This window comes from Rhipicephalus microplus, chromosome 10 (assembly GCF_043290135.1).
Source record: "Rhipicephalus microplus isolate Deutch F79 chromosome 10, USDA_Rmic, whole genome shotgun sequence".
Lineage (NCBI taxonomy): Eukaryota > Metazoa > Arthropoda > Arachnida > Ixodida > Ixodidae > Rhipicephalus > Rhipicephalus microplus.
Window position 1 is genome coordinate 93,960,385 of NC_134709.1, and position 7,896 is coordinate 93,968,280.

Sequence of the window (7,896 nt, forward strand, 5' to 3'; positions counted from 1 at the left end):
AGATAAGCAGCAAGCAAGCCAGAACTGTATCCTCCTTTGTAGTAGCCAGATGTCTCACAGAAACTCTTGGAGCCGAGTACAAAGTTACCAAAATGGCCAGCGGAGACCTCCTCCTTGAAGTTCAAGAAAAAGAACAGTTTGAAAAGTTACAGAATCTTTCAACTTTTGGTGACACTCCCATCACTGTAACGCCACACAGATCCATGAACACAACTCGTGGAGTAGTATCTGGTGCTGACTTGCTCAGCTTGACTGAACAGGAACTTCTGGAGGGGTGCAAGAGTCAGAATATGACCAATGTACAAAGGATCCCCATTAGAAGAGACAACAAGGTAACACCAACAAAACACCTAATACTCACGTTCGCTTCCAGCAATCTGCCAGAAAGCATTCAAACAGGGTACACTAAGACGTCGAACAGACATACATACCTAACCCACGTCGTTGTTTTAAATGCCAGAAGTATGGCCACGGCTCACAAAGCAGTCGTGGTCACCAAACTTGTGCACAATGTGGAGTGTCAGGCCACAATTCTGACATTTGCGAAGAACCATCCCACTGTGTGAACTGTGGCGGAAATCATGCCCCATTCTCACGGTCTTGCTCATTTTGGAAAAAAGAAAAAGAAATCATCACATATAAAAATAAAGAAAATATCACATTCAAGGAAGCAAGACGAAGAGTGTCGCCATTTTATGGCGCTACATATGCTGATGCAGCGCGTCAGGGGGCAACGCCGCACCAGCCCTCGCCACTCCTTCGGCCTGCGCAGAGCGAGCCATTGGCTGTGGCGCCTGCCCCCAAGGCGGCAGTAGTTGAGTCTACTCCGCCTCCTAGCGAATTGACGTCGGAGACTCCAGGGTCCTCTGGTCTCAACGCCTCCCCTCACCAGGCGGGGCCTAAAATCCGAACCACCAGCTCGCATGTGGGGGCACCCAGTGCCTCTGAGGAGGCAATGGACACAACGGTACCTTTGGTACCAAAACTGCGGCGCGGCTCCTTGGAGCGCGCCAAGAAAAATAAAAAACCAATAACGGGGCCGGACGATCGTCCTGCCACCTGAATTAACGAGCTAACTCCAACACAGGATACTCTTTGTACACACAGCAGCATCTCTCTTGTTTAAATATGCAGACAGAAATATTACAGTGGAACATCCGAGGCCTTCTTCGAAACCTCGATGACTTACAAGAACTCCTCCACGAACACAATCCATGAGTGCTGTGTGTACAAGAGACACACTTAAAACAAACTAACACAAACTTTTTACGTAACTACATAATCTTCCGAAAGGATAGAGATGATGCCATGCTACCATCTGGTGGTGTAGCGGTTATAGTAAGTCAAGGCATAGCATGCACACAATTACCCCTTCAAACTTCCCTCGAGGCGGTGGCTGTCCGAGCAGTTATTCTAAACAAACTTGTCACTGTCTGCCTGTGTACATGCCTCCGCACCACCGTCTTGAAAAACTTCAATTCCAGTCTTTAATAGACGAACTACCTGAACCTTAACTGGTCCTTGGGGACCTGAACGCACATAATGGTCTGTGGGGTGACTCTCGCTGTGATGCACGAGGTCATCTCATTGAACAATTCCTCATTTCATCAGGTGCTTGTCTGTTGAATAGGAAAGAGGCAACATACTATAACGTTGCCAACAAAACTTGCTTTTCCATAGACCTCAGTATCGCATCTCCTTCACTTGTACCATTACTTCAGTGGAAAGTCATAAATATTCCATACGGAAGTGACCACTTTCCTTTAGTTTTGAGTACACCAATACTATATGAATGTTCTCCACATGTTCCCAAATGGCTAGAAAAAAAAGCCGACTGGGAACAATTTCAAAAGATTACTCACTTAAGTTGGGCTGACATATGCGCATTAGGTAAAGAGGAAGCTGTGCAGTACTTCACGGCTTTCCTTACTGACGTAGCAGCCAAGTGCATTCCACAAACATCTCGACTTCCCGGCAAACGACACGTCCCGTGGTGAAACACTGAGTGTCAGAATGCGCGAAAGGAACAGAACAGGGCATGGAGGTTGCTGCGAAACTCGCCGACAACGGAAAACCTTGAGATCTTTAAGAAAATAAAATCTCGAGGCAGGAGAACGCGTCGGCAGGCCAGAAGAGAAAGCTGGCACAAGTTTTTAACAGTGATAAATTCATATACACAAGAGGCTAAATTCTGGAACATGGTTCGTAGGGTAGTAGGAAGACAAGTACACTCACTCCCACTCGTAAACACACAGGGTGACAGCATGGAAGATCATATAGTTGGTTGTGATGCCACGAAGGCCGTACCGGCACATGATGTGCAAGTGCTGCACAGCCTTCATGGCAGGAAAGGCGCACAAGCATTCGTGAACGTGAGGCTGTGTAGATTAGTCACAGGTTGGACTTGTTCATTGTTTTATGTGTCTGTACCCTTGTGTATTCAGAAAGCCAGCTGCTGCTCGTTGCAGCTGGCTTCCTGTCTGCAGTGACACCACGCCTGCGGTTTCAGTTGCTTCTGGCAGGAATAGAACAGTTTCGACCTCGACACTCGTGCTCCTCAGGCTGCTCATAAAAAGGAGGAAGCAACTGCGCGAGCAGTGGCAAACTCGCCGTTGGTGGATCGCCTTGTTTTCTTGGCGCGTAAGCAAGAAGGCCTTTCTACCATACTGCGGTAACTTCTTCAGTACAGTGTCTTTCTTGACCTCATTCAGTCTATTTAACGTGACGTGCTGTTCGATCACTCCTGACTGAAATAAACAGCAATGACACCTATAACATAAAATAAAAGCAAAATAAATAAAGCTAATAATAAGAAATACAAATAAACGTGCAAAGGTAAGAAATAAACAAAGTGAATGATGACGTCTTTGACAATGGAGCACTTATAATACGTATGATGTATTCAAACTCCATGGCCACTTGACGCGTTCGGTTTTAGTAGCAAGTGAGTGCACAGGCAATTGGGAAATGTCCCATGTTGCAACTCCGGCTACACAACAATACCAAGCGCGCACGCCTAGCCACAAACAAACACCGCGAAAGTGGACAAACAAAATGGCGTTTGCTATACCTTCACAAAGGCTAGTGCGTCATGCTGCAGATTCTTAGCACCGCCGAGTTTATTACACGGACAGCAGTGGCGCTGCCATCGAGAGCGTCTCCGCTGAGCGCGTCTGCATGCAAACGGTGGGCTATCGCGTTGAGTATTGCGTGCTTGCGGTGATGTCTTTTGCCACTGCATGCCACTTGCTTATATACGCGTCACATCGTCGTATTTAACGTTACTTTTTATATTTTTTTCTTTCTCAATCACTCTTTCGGTGCATCGCCTAGAACCGCACTCCCAGATGCGCTTTAACGGAAACATGAGCACAAGCTCATCTTTGCGGCCAGGAGCCATACAGCCCCTCAACTAGCGTCGTTTACTATCTGCAATGCACGCGAGGGGAGAGGAGTCTGCACGTTGACACGAATGGTGCTACTTTAGTTTATTTTTCAGGGACTTTATGACCACGCTCCGCGGAGCACCGCGACGGGCGCCGTGCGAACTACTGCGGCGCAAGCGCAATAAGCGCCACAGGCGGAGTTAGCTGCGCGTCGTCAGCTAAGGTGCCTCCCACTTCGCCTCGAAACCTAGATTGCGCACGCGCTTTGGAATACACAAACCCTGTAGCAATGGCGCGTCAATAGATACTATTATAAAGCAGTTACGAAAGCGCGCAGGCATGCTGTACGCCTAAATATTAACTGCGTCTTTTACCTCTAAAAGTTCCGTTTGATCACAGAGGGTGGGTTTCATAATTGGCATGCTAAGGAAGTAAAAAAAATCGCACGACAAACAATAGATACTGATAAATCTGTGCTTCAGATTTATTATGTATACGATGAAGCCAAGACCACGGCTGCAAATGAAGCTTAGATGATGGTCTCCTTCCTTTCGGAGACAATCGAGGCAGCAGGGTGCAATGTCCGAACTAATGACGAAGGCGAATTTTAATACCTGGTTGCATCTCCCCCGGAGGCAATCGCGGCAGCCATCCTACGTGGCAGGGAACTGTATAACGAATCCACAAGGGTGGCATCCAGCTTAAGGCACTCCCATTCAGCGTGGACTGCTCTCCAAAGGCTGTCCCTTGACATTCCATGGAGGGGCTTGGATGCGAGTGCCGCTTTCATTTGGCCCCAAATATTTTCAATAATATTGAAGTCTGGTGACTGGGGCGGCCACTCTAAAACGGCGATGTTGAGCTGGCGTAGTAGGGCTTCAACTTTCTTTGAAGTGTGCACAGGCGAACGGTCGTGTTGGAATACAGGACCAGCCCCGGAGAAGTGCACCTTTGCAAGTTCGCGATCGGCCACTGTGGTCAAAATTTCGCAGTACTTGTTCGCTGTGAACTTACCGTCGATTCTCACACGAGGTACAAGACCCTCTTTTGTGATCATGCCCCAAACACCTACAGTTGACCTTCCGCTTTTCGAGACTCTTTGTAAGAACTTTGACTGGTACCTGCATCAAGGAAAAAAAGAAAAGAACATTTGGGTGTCTAGACTACCGATGGTGAAGGCATAAAATAAGGAAACGTACAGATAGCTGAAGCCGTTACGAACTTGTTAAAGCTATGTTTAAACGTGCAGTGTTTGAAATGCCTTTACGATTAACCGCAGTCTCATAAGTCGTCACTGCGTTCTCCTAAACGATTCGGGTGATTCCTAGGTGGTCAAAATTATTCCGGATCGCCTCCCCCCCCCCATACGACGCTTCGCATCGCCTGTGTAGCGTCGGTCGTTAAGCCTCATAATCAATAATTATCATGAAAACGAAAGCATCCGGGAGTCTCGAGATGTGTGCATGCAAACGGAATGACACACCCATGTAAACGTATTCACAGTACAAAATTGGAAGCCCATGCTGGAAGGACATTTCTTTCTTACGAAAAGCCCGTTTCCGAAAACACATTCTCGTGTAGCTTACCGGGTGTTGTCAGGGCGCCAAATACGGGCTTGCTGATCGCCCGATGTAGTGAACGTGCACTCGTCTGTGAAGACGACTTCCTTCCACTCCTCAGTTGAACGTTGCGCATGCTGTCGAGAAAACTGCAGCCGTTTTTCTTTGTTCTGAGCGTGAAAAAGAGGCTTTTGGGCTGCAATCCTGCTCTTCAGACCCGCTTCCCGGAGGCGTCACTTGACCGTTGCCACGGATGCTCTCAAGTCGAGGGTATTTTTGATTTGCCGAGCAGAGAGACCTGGCTTCACGGCTGCCGCCGCAACGATCCAAGCATCCTCTTGTTCAGTCGTAACTCAAGACCTCGGCTTCCGCGGAGCATCCTTGATCCGGCGGCAAGATTTAAATGCTCTTACGATCCTGTTGACTGCCTTGAGCGTTCTTCCCAATGCTTCGGCGATTTTTCGCTGCGACCTACCCTTGAAATTGAGCTCTACGATTTCCCAACTCTCACTCTCAGGAACTCTGGCCATGCCGGAAGGTATTGCTTTGACGAAGTGCCACACTAAGAACACATGCAGCCCCTTTTAAACTCATAACGAGAAGAGTTTTATCAAAAGTGGGCGTAACTTTCGTCGCCTAAATGCGCTGTTTGACATGCGAAGCATCCAAGGCACACACTGTTAATCTTATGCCACATGCTCTATTTCCTGTTATAACCAAGTGAAATTTCAGCGACCAACTTCATTTTGTGACAAAAACGAACGTCTGAAATTCGAAGACGAATACTAGGTGTAGCATGAACGGCGCGCCGAGATAACCCAGTTCAAATACTTTCTATCCAGCTCCATAGCTACAGTATTTTGGACCAGAGCGCGTGCGGCGAAGTGGGAGGCACCGTAGCAGATGACGCGCAGCGAACTCCGCCTCTGGCGCTGATTGCGCTTGCGCCGCAATACTTCGCGCGGTGCCCGCTTGGTGGCCCGAAAAGAGCGGCCACGCGTGCCGCGTTCCCTCTAACAGTGGCCGCGACTGTACATGCCAATGGCTGCTAATGGGAAATGTGAGACAGGAGAATTCGGCTTTTACTTTCCTACGGCTCGCACTTTGTATCTACTTCGCACCTTTAACCACCTCGAGTTCATGGTATATACTAGTTCATTGTATTCATGTCACTGCGGCTCAACGCTCGCTAAACCTTTCTAAAACTAAGGAGGTTACACCCAGCGAGTATAACGTAGCAACCCTTTCTTGTCAGATAGTGCTCAATGTACATGCCGATGGCTGCTATTAAGGATCGCAGCGTGCGCGTTAAGTAAAACCCGAATGCTACTGTCTCTCATTCCCCATTAGCAGCCATTGGCATGTACATTGATGATGATGATGATATATGGTGTTTTTTGGCGCAAGGGCCATTTGATGGCCAAAGAGCGCCAGTTCATGAGACAGGAATGTGGACAATGGTTGTGATTAGCGGCTGTATAAGGGCCATAAAATTCCTCGCAGTAAAGCGGGTAAAAACATACAAGTAATAAAATCATGACCATGCCGTGAAAGGTGTGTGTGGTGTGAATAGGTGACAAAAGTTGGTGATAATGAAAAACGATGGTGGACATGTATGGCATTAGCACAAGTACCTCACTCGTTCATACCCTTGCGTCCAAGGGCCGTGAGGCAAGTGCTTTCCTGTGTAGCCACCGCAGCAAAAACCTCTCTAGAGAGGTCGTGCTACGGTATGCCCGGGTATATGATATGAAAATTATGAATTTCCTTTAAAAACGCTAATAATGATTTGTGACTAAAAAGCGGTTCCCTACCGACGAACATTGCAGGGTGTAAAGGTAAATGTTGTCGGTAGGATAGTGGGAAGTGTTGTCTTCTTAGAGTGTCTAAATGTTTACATTGAATTAAAACGTGAAGAACTGTTAATACCTCACCACATTTATCACACAATGGTGGATCACCACCGGACAAAAGATGTGTGTGTGTCGTGTATATGTGTCCTATCCTGAGTCTTGTTAGTGTTACCTCTATTAGACGTGATTTTGATACTGGTGGCCAATGGCCAAGGTGTGGCTTGATAACGTGTAGTTTGTTTTGTGTGTGTGTATCCCACTTGCTCTGCCAGTAGTCCCTGAGTTTTCGTTTGAGAGACGGCTTAAGATCAAGGAACGGAATTGATGTCGGTGTAATGGCGGTGCTTTCGTGGGCGGATGCAGCAAGCTGATCCGCCATCACGTTGCCTTGAATCTCACGGTGCCCTGGCACCCAGCACACAACAACATGTCTGTTGAGTGTGTAGAGGATGCATAAAATGGAGTAAAGGGAAACGAGGACAGGGTTTTTTTGTTTTTTAAGACTGCGCATAGCCGTTACCACACTGAGGAAGTCTGTATAAATTACTGCTTTTTGTATTTGTGATTGTTTGATGATATATGGTGTTTTTTGGCGCAAGGGCCATTTGATGGCCAAAGAGCGCCAGTTCATGAGACAGGAATGTGGACAATGGTTGTGATTAGCGGCTGTATAAGGGCCATAAAATTCCTCGCAGTAAAGCGGGTAAAAACATACAAGTAATAAAATCATGACTATGCCGTGAAAGGTGTGCATGGTGTGAATAGGACCCAAAAGTTGGTGATAATGAAAAACGATGGTGGACATGTATGGCATTAGCACAAGTACCTCACACGTTAGTACCCTTGCGTGCAAGGGCCGTGAGGCAAGTGCTTTCCTGTGTAGCCACCGCAGCAAAAACCTCTCTAGAGAGGTCGTGCTACGGTATGCCCGGGTATATGATATGAGAATTATGAATTTCCTTTGAAAACGCTAATAATGATTTGTGACCAAAAAGCGGTTCCCTACCGACGAACATTGAAGGGTGTAAAGGTATATGTTGTCGGTAGGATAGTGGGAAGTGTTGTCTTCTTAGAGTGTCTAAATGTTTACATTGAATT